Below are 11,111 nucleotides of genomic sequence, written 5' to 3' on the forward strand. Positions count from 1 at the left end.
GGAGCAGACCCACATTTTGCCAATGGGTTTCACAGATATTTGCTGACAATAGAAGAATGGTGAGACTCAGGAACCTTGGTTCCATTCCAGGCTCTGGAGGGGAGTGTTCTGTAGTGGGCACAGACAGTTCCCCCCAGCATGATACATTCTGTCCCGTCTCCTCCAAATTGTCCCAGTCCTGGCTCTTCCCCACCCCAGGTTCCTTGTCCCAGTCTCCACTGCTCAGGCTTTTCATTCCAGTCCCAGTGTCCAGCCAATCTTAGTGTCCCCTTCAGCCTTTTAGTCCAAGTCCCAATATTCCCCCAATCTCTCCCCCTCCCCACACCCAGTCCTAGACTCCTTGCTGAACCAGTCTAAGTTTCCTCCCCCCAGCTCCTCATCAAATCTCCCCCTTCTTCCCCCAACAGCTCCCTTGTCCTAGTCTCCCACAGTGGGCACCTCATCCAACCTCAGTCTCTTCCCCACTCTCCTCCCTTCTGATCTCTTTATCCCAATGCCTTTGCCCAGCTGATTCCAGTTCTCCCCCCACACCTCCAACTCCTTGTAGTATCTGTCTCCCTACCCCCAATCCTCCCACTCACCAGTTCCTAGTCCCAATCTTTTTCCAGCCAGTCTTTGTCCCAATTTCTCTCCCCTTTCCCCAGTCCCAGTCTTAACAGACTCCTTATCCCAACCTACTCTTTTCCCTCCACCTGGTCCAATTTGTGTCCCCTCTGCATTTGAATCAGGCACCACCTGGGTGTCTGCAATGCAGTCACAGAGAGCACAAGAAAGATGTGCTCCCTGCTGTCAGTTCCCGTGGCAGATGAGGGCAGCTATTACAGGGAAAGTCCTTCTCAACAGCCATAGCTCTGTGGGGATACATATATGCTGCCTGGTCACACACAGGAGTGGAGAGAGGCTTCAGCATGCTTAGAAAGGATGGACTCTTTGGAGATTTCAGCTAAATTCTAGCGAGTCTCTACTGTGTGTGATCTGCTCCTTTTCAAAGGCTTAACACTTGGCCAAGTCTGGGTGGATTTTCACAGGGATAGCGAAAGGCACAGCCCTGACACAGAAGCAAACACCTTGCCAAATTTCATATCCCTGCTTCAAAGCGTGGGAGCGCTAGAGAGGTTCAAAGGAAAGATTGCCAGAAATTATTTTTAATTTTTTTTTTAACATGGGCAAAACAATGGCCACAAACAGCTGAACCGTTTTGGCTGAATTTTTCCAGACACAGTCATTCCAAGGCAGACATGCAGCATGTAAAATTTCAGCCCAAATGATTAAAGTTTGGCAAAATTATAAGCAACTGAAAATAGGGCCTTATTATGGCAACCTTAGGAAGCCTACCAGCTCCCCTCCCTCAATAATTAGTCAATAAGTAAATATAATTAGCAACCATAAACTGTAAATTAGTCAGTTCAACAATAGCCAGTGGGGAAAAAATGTTAGTTGTAAATCCAACCATAAAACAGTAATTTCAGTTTAAACTTTCTGCATGATTACACCAGATACCAGCCTAACACTTAATGACAGCTTCATTCTGCTGGAACAGGGCGAGACCTGTGTGCATGGGAGACACAGCTTTCTCGGCAGCTGGCCCAGAACTAGGGGATTCCCTTCTGGAACACATCAGACCAGCCATGAATCTCGCTGCCTTCAGAACAAAATGCAAACCTCGCATATTTGACTTGGCTTTCCCCCAATAATCACTTTTTTAAACCCTGAAGCAACAGGTGGAGAAAACTTAAAATACTGGTTAAAAAGAAAAAAAATAAAATGTTTTGAAAAAAATGTAATTTATACTCTGACAGCAGGATGATGAATGTGCTGTGAATAGACAGCATCAGGATAACAACAACAACAACTCATTTCTGGTTTGTTAAGTACGGACAATGAGCTAGCCTCTATGCAAGACATAGAACGTGACGTGAGGGCCTGAGTCGGATCTTGGTTACATTGAGAGGTTACAGGTTAAACTAGTGTAAATGGTGAATTCTCTGTAACTTGACGTCTTTAAACCATGATTTGAGAACGTCAGTAACTGTTTAGCCAGAGGTTAGGGGTCTATTACAGAAATAGGTGGTTTGCAATGTGCAGGAAGTCAGACTAGATCATCATGATGGTCCCTTCTGACCTTAAAGTCTATGAGAGTAAATCAGGAATAATTCTATTGAAGTCAATAGAGTTATACTGGTGTAAAAACAGTGTAAGTAAGGAGAAAATCAGGCACGTGGAGTCTGATCCAAAGCTTTTGGAAAGACTCCAAGGGGCTTTGGATAGAAGCTATAGTCCTTGTCCCAAGGACAATACAATCTTCATAAGATTGGGCTGTTGTCTCCATTTTGTTCCCCCTAAACTGGGAATAAAGTAATACTTGCCGGAAACACTAGGAGAATCATAGAATCAGAGAACTGTGGGAGTGGAAGAGACCTCGAGAGGTCTTCTAGTCCAGTCCCCTGCACTCAAGGCACGACCAACCATTACCTAAAGTTTAACCCATTATCTAGAATGGCCTATTTCATGGCATTCTACCATCTCTACTGCTGCAGAGAAAACATGGATGTGTATGACAAGAGAAAATGAAAAGTTAACCAAACTTCAAGGAACGTGAACAAAAAATTCAGGGTTTGAGGGACGGATAAAGATTCAGCCGGCTTTTATTTTACTGTCATCCTTGTTATCTCTCGAGTAATTTTCTCCTGCCATCTACTTTTAGGACTAATTCTACAATCCTTGCTCAGATCATATTTCCATTGAATTCAAAAGGAAGTAATGAGCAAGAATTGCAGGTCTAGATACTTATCTTGTAAATTCAAAGCCATTTAACCCCACCACCACCACACACTTCATTTCAGCTCTTGAGTGTAAAGATAACTCATCACAGACACCCCCTCCCACCCTCTTCCCCCTATTTTCCAACACAATAATTCTGTCTAGCTGAGGGAGAGGGGACAAAATCCAAAGCGATTTCATTCTGGAGAAATAATTAATCATCTGCTCAGAACCAAAGGGCCAATCCAAGGAGATTAGAATCTTTTCAGTGGACAATGCAACTCACTTTGTTATAAAACTTTGCAGGATAAAACAGGTTGCACCATATTTCAGTTCAAGATTGGAATCAGCAATGCTCCCAGCCCTTCTGTTTGCTGTTAGACTATAATACAAGATGACACGATTATTATTATTAAGCTGGCAGTGGCATTCCCATTTCCTGTGATCATTTCATTCTTGTGCCATTTATTCACTTATTCTTTTCTCCCACAGTGAGTGTGTCACGCATTAAACAATCCTCCCCCAGTTCATATGCAGTAAATCTCCTCCCAAATTATTATGGACATTAAGAAAGGGCTTTTTTTTCCCACTGCAACTTCAATATTGGGTTTTTTTTTTTTTTTTCCAGAGAAAAAGATCTGAACAGAAAATCTGAGGAGTGACTAAATGTTATACCATTCAGATTTAGGGCTAGGATTTTACTTTTAATGTATGTCCAGCATTCTGGGAGATTATGGACCAAACCCTTCTCACACGGGGCTTGATCCAAAACCCCTCAAAGTCAATAAGGAAGACTATTTTAACAACATAAAATACTGTCCTAAGGATAGAAAAGTTTCTCAATTGTGAAATAATGGATTTGATCTTATCCCTATTTATTGGCCTCATTCTGTTCCCACTGTAATTAACTCCCTTTTTAAAACAGTATCTTCTAACTGCTGCCCACAAAATAAGACACGCATGCACACACCCACATTCCCCCAACTTCTTCACCCACTCTGCTCATGGTTCCACAACCAAGTTGAGAACTTTGCTTATCTAGCTGTATACAGTCACAAATAATGCTGTTTTATCATGGCTCTTATCTTAGTAATTAGAAGTGACAGAGAAACCACAGCATTAGTTTATAAAAGGTATAGGAAATCAGAGTGCATGCAGAAGGACAAGAGATAGGCTGTTTCACATAGCTGCGGTGATAGAAGCAGAGGGAAAGAGGAGGTCATGAATGTAGCTGGGGGGTGATGAAGGATCTTCAAGATTAAGGCTCCAATTCTGTAAACACTTACGTACATGTTTAACTTGTAGCATGAGTAGGCCCACTGAAGTCTGAGACTAGTCATGTGCTTAAAGTAAAGGTAAAGAACACATAAGCATTTGCAGAATCAGAGCCCAGGAGAGCAAATGTTGAGTGGATGGGGAATCGGAGGAAGGCCCAGTGGCAGCCTTGCAATGTTTTCTGCCAACATCTTATCTTACAGAAGTCCCCACTCACCTTCCCTCCCTATCTTTCTACTGGCTAGCTGTAAATGCAAAGCTCCTTCCCACAAAGTTCCTGACTCCATCTTCACAAATCAGGTCCTACTATTGCTCCTTTTCTCTTTTAAGTAGGAAGACACCAATCAATTCCCTTTCAGGCTTTGAAGGGACCTTTTGCCACTGTAACTAGGAACAATCACACTAGCCTGGCCCATTGTTTCTAAGTCCAAAGCGCAAACATGTTGGATTTGACTGGGGTTCTCTAGTGAATTGGTAAATTTCATGGCATCTACCCTGAACCCAGCAGCAATAGGCTTAGGAGTGTCTGTTTATGAGACCAGACCTATATTGGGCAAATTGTTTTTACTTTATTTCAATGTCTTTCAAAGTTAGGAAAATACATTAATATCCACATAGTGGGAACATTGTGACATTGGCTCCAATGTTCAGTTTTCCCTGTTGCAAAACACCTCCTGGAAAAAATGTTGTCCTTGTGGCATTTCTTTTCTCTGGTATTTTTCATGGCAGTTTAGAAGTTAGCAAAGGCAGATGGAGAGGTGAGGGTAGAAAGGGGCAGGAGAAATGCTGCCTTTGGCTCAGGGACTGGCACAGCATGAGGGAAACCCATGTCTTTCTGCCCATTCTGTGCTCGTCCTGTGGGTAAGTGGGGTCTTTTAAGTTTTCAGGGTTGTTGACCCAGCACCTCTCACTAAGTCTCAAAATTCACACATACCAAACCAAATGCAAGCAAAAGATAGAAAATATGTCTGGTTTTAATCAAGTAAAATGAATCATTTAGGCTCTCTGAGGAGATCCAGACCACATCAGTTTTCATGCAAGTGAAGATGAGTTCTGGTCAGTACTAGGTATGTTGTCAAGCGGGGAGGAGAGCCTGGATAAACTGTCTGCTCATCAGAGCACTGGAAATTGTCATTCTGTAGCCACAGAACAGATCCTCCAGCCAACAAGGACAGCAACTGTGCAAACTGGCCTCAGCCCTGGGCCAGGCAGACACACCCATCTCTGTCTGAGAGCGTGGCTCAGTCTCCATTGACCATGCCATTCTTGGTTTCTTCATTGAGCCTGCCAGCAGCTGGCCTGCCACTGGTCAATTAGTGCCAATGCTTGCTTTTTTGATGAGATGGATGCTGCCTACAAGGAACTAGCCTCATGTGGTTGCTTTCAGGAGTAAATCACACACCAAATCTACTAGTCTTTCAAGGATCCCCATCCAGCTATTGATTCAAATGCTGTCCCACTTTTAATTAGGTTTGTGAATAGCTTTAGATGAGTCACAGTGAGAGGAAGGAGCAAGCATGGCTCTCAGTTGCTGAAAAGCTTCATTTCATGACAATTTACTAATGTTATTTTTTGCCATTTGAATTTTTTTCTTCAAGCTGCCTTTCCTGGTTTGGAACGCTTGGAACGTTGAGGGGAAATTGGAAGAGTTCAGCAATAAATGATTCACTCTCCCAGTTACTTAGGAGACTGGCTAGTCACCGCCAGTGATGACTAATAATACAATGAACTATGAATGCTGCTTGGGCTGTCATCCTCCTTGCCCATCTCTCATTCCCTTCTTTCATCCACTCTTCCTCCCCCACTCCCCAAGTAGCATCACATCTAGCTATGTGCCATTTGTCATCAGAAAGTTCCTCTGCTGCGGCTTGTTAGCCCTGGTCTCTGATGCAGCCTCTTAGGGAGGAGAAAGGAAGGGATGGCGGGTGAGAGAAGTGGGGATTTCCTTGGGGAAATAACATGGGAGTCCTTAGAAGAAGGCAGTATGGGCACACTGCATATGATCTGCCCTTCCCTCAAAGACATTAGAGTAAACCAGCAGAAGTTAGTGCTCACCAAGACAAGTGTTTACTTGCATGCAATCCCCTTCCATGCAAGCTCCCACTCTGAGCTAGGGGCTCAAGGGAGCACAGAGCAATTCTAGATCTGAGGAAGCATGTGGGACCCAGTATAGACAGTCCTATTCTTGGAGCTGCGCCTGCAACTCAGGGAAGCTGTCTGTTCTGGGAGCTGAAGCACCCCCTGCCACTCCCACCAGACAGGAACCTTTGTTCCCCACCTATAAAAATTAGGAGGAAACTCACAGATTTTTCAGTCTCCGGCAATAATTGCTAGCTACAACGTTAGAGCTGTAAGGGAGGACCACAGACCTCTATCCTGGTAAAGGCCAGTGTGCGATATTATGATGATTTATTCTTTGTATTATCATAGGACCTAGGAGCACCCTATGGTGCTAGTGCTGTACAAACACAGAACAAAAAGACAGTCCCTGCCCCAAACAGCTTACACTGTAAGTATAAAGGCAATAGAAAACAGATATAGACTGACTACAGAGTACAAGGAAACAATGAGGAAAACAAGATCCTTACTCATGTTGCGTAGTACCTTGCTCCTCCATGTGCTCTATTGATTTCAATGGAAGAGAAAGGTGCTAAGCAAGATGACCGTCACTGGTTATCACAATCTGGCCCTGAGAAAGGAAGCCAGGAATAAGATAGAAAGATGAGTGTGAGGGAAGCAAATACAATTTTGTCTGGAATTAAACAGAGTTTGCTAAGGGTTCCTTGTCTTTGGCAAACACGTCACAAATGCACCCCCACTGGAAGCTCAGTGGCTTATTTTCAGCTGCAGGGCATAGAGAAATGACCTTTAGCAAACACGGGATCCCCGGCCGAGTGAGCACTGCTATTTTTAACCACGTATTAGGCCCAGTGGTGGCTGCTTCCTTCCTCTTTCTTACTGAGCGAAACACAACCAGATAAACCTACAAAAACCTCTGCTCCGAGGAAGGGAAGCCCATGGGCAAAAATACAGCTCGGACAAGCCGCACATGCAGCCACCTCCAGAGGAGGATGTTTATTTTATACTGACGCACAAAAAATTGCCCACATGACATATAAACAAGAACAACTTTGGATCATTGTATTCAGTGGTGGGGCAAGCCAGAGAAGACAGAGACTGGCTAACTTAATGAAGGGCTCTTTCAGTGCCCCAGGCCTGGCTGTACCTAGTAAAAGCCCATTTTATGGATTTTATGGATTTTAAGTGGACGAGGAACCGTTATCTAGTTCTTGCTTTAAACAGCTGGGAACCTTGGTGGCTCAGAGGGTTGGTGAAGGGCTATAGAGCTTTTCATAGGTTCAGGTCTGAAGCTAGCTCACAGTGACTAAAAGACTTCACCAGTTTCTGGTTCTTTGAGGGACTATGTGAAATTAGTCTGATGGATACTCAGCTGCCCGTATAAGAGAGATGCAGTTGCTAGATCAGTGAAGTCATGGTTCTCTGCAGCAGCTCATGCTACCTTAGGGATAGTAATTCTCAAGCTTGATGTCTTTTGAAAATGTGTTCCTAGGTATCTAATGGCCTCATCCAAAACCCACTGAAAACAGTAGAAAGACCTCCACTGGCTTCAACAAGCTTTGGCTCAGGTTCTCAAAATCTTCAGGATAAATTATAATGAGAATAATATTATGGTAGCATCTAGAAGCCCAGTCATGAACTAGGATCCTATCGTGCTAGGTGTTGTACAAACACAGAACAAAAAGAGGGTCTCTGTCATCAAAATGTAAAATGTTCTGTATCTAAATCTGTAGATGGATCTGCTTTCTGTTGCTACTACAATCATAGTGTTTATATCTTATGATAGAGAGTGTGTGTTGCAGGTAGTCTGGAAAAGATAGAACATTATCAATCTATCTTTCCAAATATATATCTTAAGCTACCCATACTCAACATACAAAAATGTGTGGGTTAAAAGCAGAATGTACTGCTGTTGGTTTCTTTGCTTCTCTTCCCTGCAAAAATTAGATTAATCAAAGGCCAAGTCGAGATATAAACAATAAGTAGAAGAAAACCTTTTGGCTTCCCAAGTTGAGAACAGGCAAAACTGCTCTGTTCATTGTGATAATGGTTCCGCAATTGAGCCAAAAAATTATTGGAGATTATGATCTAATCTCTATACCTGATTACTCTGTAGTGTCAATCTGGGCAAATTCAACTACATATGAAAGTTATTATAAAATGCGAGGGTCGCTCCCCTGACCCCCAGAAAGTTTCACCACCCTTCAATGTGTCTTTCTTGTTTGAGAAGTTGGACAAGATTTTTCACAGTGACTAGTGCAGTATTGCCAACTGCAAGCATTTAGAAATCGTGATCCAGCCTCCCCTGAATTATGATTTAAAAAAAAAAACAAAAAAAAACAAAGCTTGTGTTCTTTTTATTGACCTTGTGGCTTTTGAGCCTTTAGGGTTCACATTTTTAAGCCTCTGTCAGCAATCATGAGGGCTAGAAACTTATGTTTTAAAAAAACTGAAAAATGAGATTCTCACATATTTCTGTGACCCCAGGAGCTGGGTTTTTAAGGAAAAAAACACACAATACTGCAAGACTCACAATAAAATTGTGGGAGATGCAAGACTGCTAGAGATTTTGGGTGCCTCGAGTTTTGGGAACCTAACTTGAAAGACCTTGACTTACATTGTAAGATCTTTGTTCTGCGTTTATTCACCAATGATGCTCCCAGCTACTCCCACAATACAAATAACAAATAATAACTTAAAGGGATCTAGGAGCGGGGGTTGCTCAGCACTCACTGATATTCAGGCCCCCTTAAGGTATCTGGTTCCACATCCAGAATCACCAGCCATTTTTTAAAACCTTGATTCCTACCTTTGTAGGCAAAATATATTTATGAAATCCACCTACCATTTTGTATCTAAACTCTGTCTAGCTCTGTGGACATGAATTAAGTGCTGTAATTGTTCTAAAATGATACACCATTTTGTTAAAAGGCATCACGCTACCGTTGAAATACTGCATGGGCCAGATCCACAGCTGGTGGAAATCAGAGCTATGCCAGGTTCACACCAGCTGAGGATCTAGCCCTTCATTGTCAGTCTCAGCAGAGGCACCAAATAGTCAGGGCATAGCGGCTAGATTAACCTCTCAACCCTAGCAGATGGCAGGGATGGCTCTTTAACCTGGATTTAGGATATGCACTATTCATTCACATGTAATACTCTGCACTGCAAGTTAACTGCCGTTTGCAGCTCATGGATTAATGAAAGACATGGGCGGGTGGGGGCACGGAAGGGTAGGGGATAATGGGGGTGAACAGGTCACTATAGATGGAGAAGAGCATGCACATCATTTACATAAGTCAGCCCATTGAAATCAATGCCGCTATGTGGCTCCATAAAGCCAGGTGGAAGTTGATGGGACTTCTGGCACACGTGCTCTCCAGCATGTACGAGAATTGTTGGATAATGTAGCCCAAAGGCAGCACAGAAGCTGGTTAGTGGGAAGCGCTCTTTTCCTCACCTAACCTGACACCCCTTATTGCACAGTGAATTAAGGAGTATGTTTTCATGGTGCCGCTGCCTCCAGGCTGCTGGAAAACATCACACCACAAAAATCAAGGACCAGGATTTTGAAAATAAAAATAGAATGTATGACTTCAGCCTTGCTAAAATGATGATTGATTGGTTAGAGGGAGAGAAGGGGGGAAATCAGACAGGGTGACTCAGCTGTGGCACTGCAGCGTAGGCATGCTCCTGGCTTCTCCTGCCACACTATTTATCACTTTACTTTTAAGTGTGCAAAATGTGAGCATCACAACAAGTCGGAGTGCAGGAATGATGATAAAGACCCTATTCTCGCATGACCAATGGTCTACTGCCAATTAAACAAGCTTCCTCCATGACAGAACTCCCCAGCCACTCCAGCTCAGGAACAAGATAGATCGCCCACTGCATCCCAGTCAACTCAGTTTGGCTCTAACCATTGGACTGGCAGAAGGAACCAAGTTCCAGGATAGAGGGTCTTCCACCAGCACTGCTCTGCCTCTACTTGTCTGCACTGCACACTGATGGACTGTGGGCAGAAACACCCTAGCTGAGCTCAACCACTGAAAAGGTGCTTATGGAGGAGAGATGGGTCTCAAGCCACAGGGAATCAAACTATAGGGGACTTAGCAGGCTGAGGTCAACACTTCGCATTGCCCCCAGAAGCAAAGTGGAAGTCATAAGCAATGGATGAAATATGTTCCATGAGGCTACTAGCTCTACATATGTGAGCAGCTGCACCCTGCACTAGCCCTAGCTTTCTCAGTGGGCAAGTGTAAACCCATATGGGACCTGCTGCAATAATCTACTCGAGAGGCAATAAAGATGTGAATACCCATGGCAGGTCCACATCTGAGTGGAAAAGCCTCAAGCGCCTAGTGAACTGCAGAGTCAGGCTTTAGGAACCGCCAGGGATTCAAACGCAAATGTGGGCCACGAATGTCATTAACAAAAGGACTGAGAAACCAACTCTCTGGAGGGAGCACAATCCGTGCCTGTCAAACCCACTCCCCTCTGCATTGAGCTGCACTCTCATCCATGCCACGATCTCAGCCCGGCACGTGGGAGAGCAAAGAGGCCACGTCTGATGGGGTGGGGGAAGGTATTGCTGCGGATACCAATGGCTGCCACACAAACCATCTCCCACAGCAGCTTGTCTCCTTCACAGGAGCTCTCGCTGCATGAGGCCTCAGTTGAAAAAAAGAGGAAATGATGCTTCCCCCCCCCCTTCTTCTTTCTTCCAATCCCATGCCAAGCAACATGGCTGGGGTTCTTTCCTAAGACATATTGTCAAATTAAACTGGGCTCCTCCAGGTCTGGCTTGCTTCAGAAAAGCCTGCTCGAGTCGGAGATTGGGGTTTGTTGGGTTTTTTTAGTGTCTCTGAGGGGGGCAGGGGAGAAGGACAAACCCCAGGATACCTCTCTAGCTTCCCTTCCCAGCAGAGGTGCAGCTTGCAATTTGAAAATGGTGCATTTGATGATTGAAGTGTTGCTAAGGCTGGCAGAACCCGTGA

This window comes from Emydura macquarii, unplaced genomic scaffold (assembly GCF_026122565.2).
Source record: "Emydura macquarii macquarii isolate MOO-44397 ecotype Brisbane River unplaced genomic scaffold, CSIRO-AGI_Emac_v2 contig_450, whole genome shotgun sequence".
NCBI classification, from domain to species: domain Eukaryota; kingdom Metazoa; phylum Chordata; order Testudines; family Chelidae; genus Emydura; species Emydura macquarii.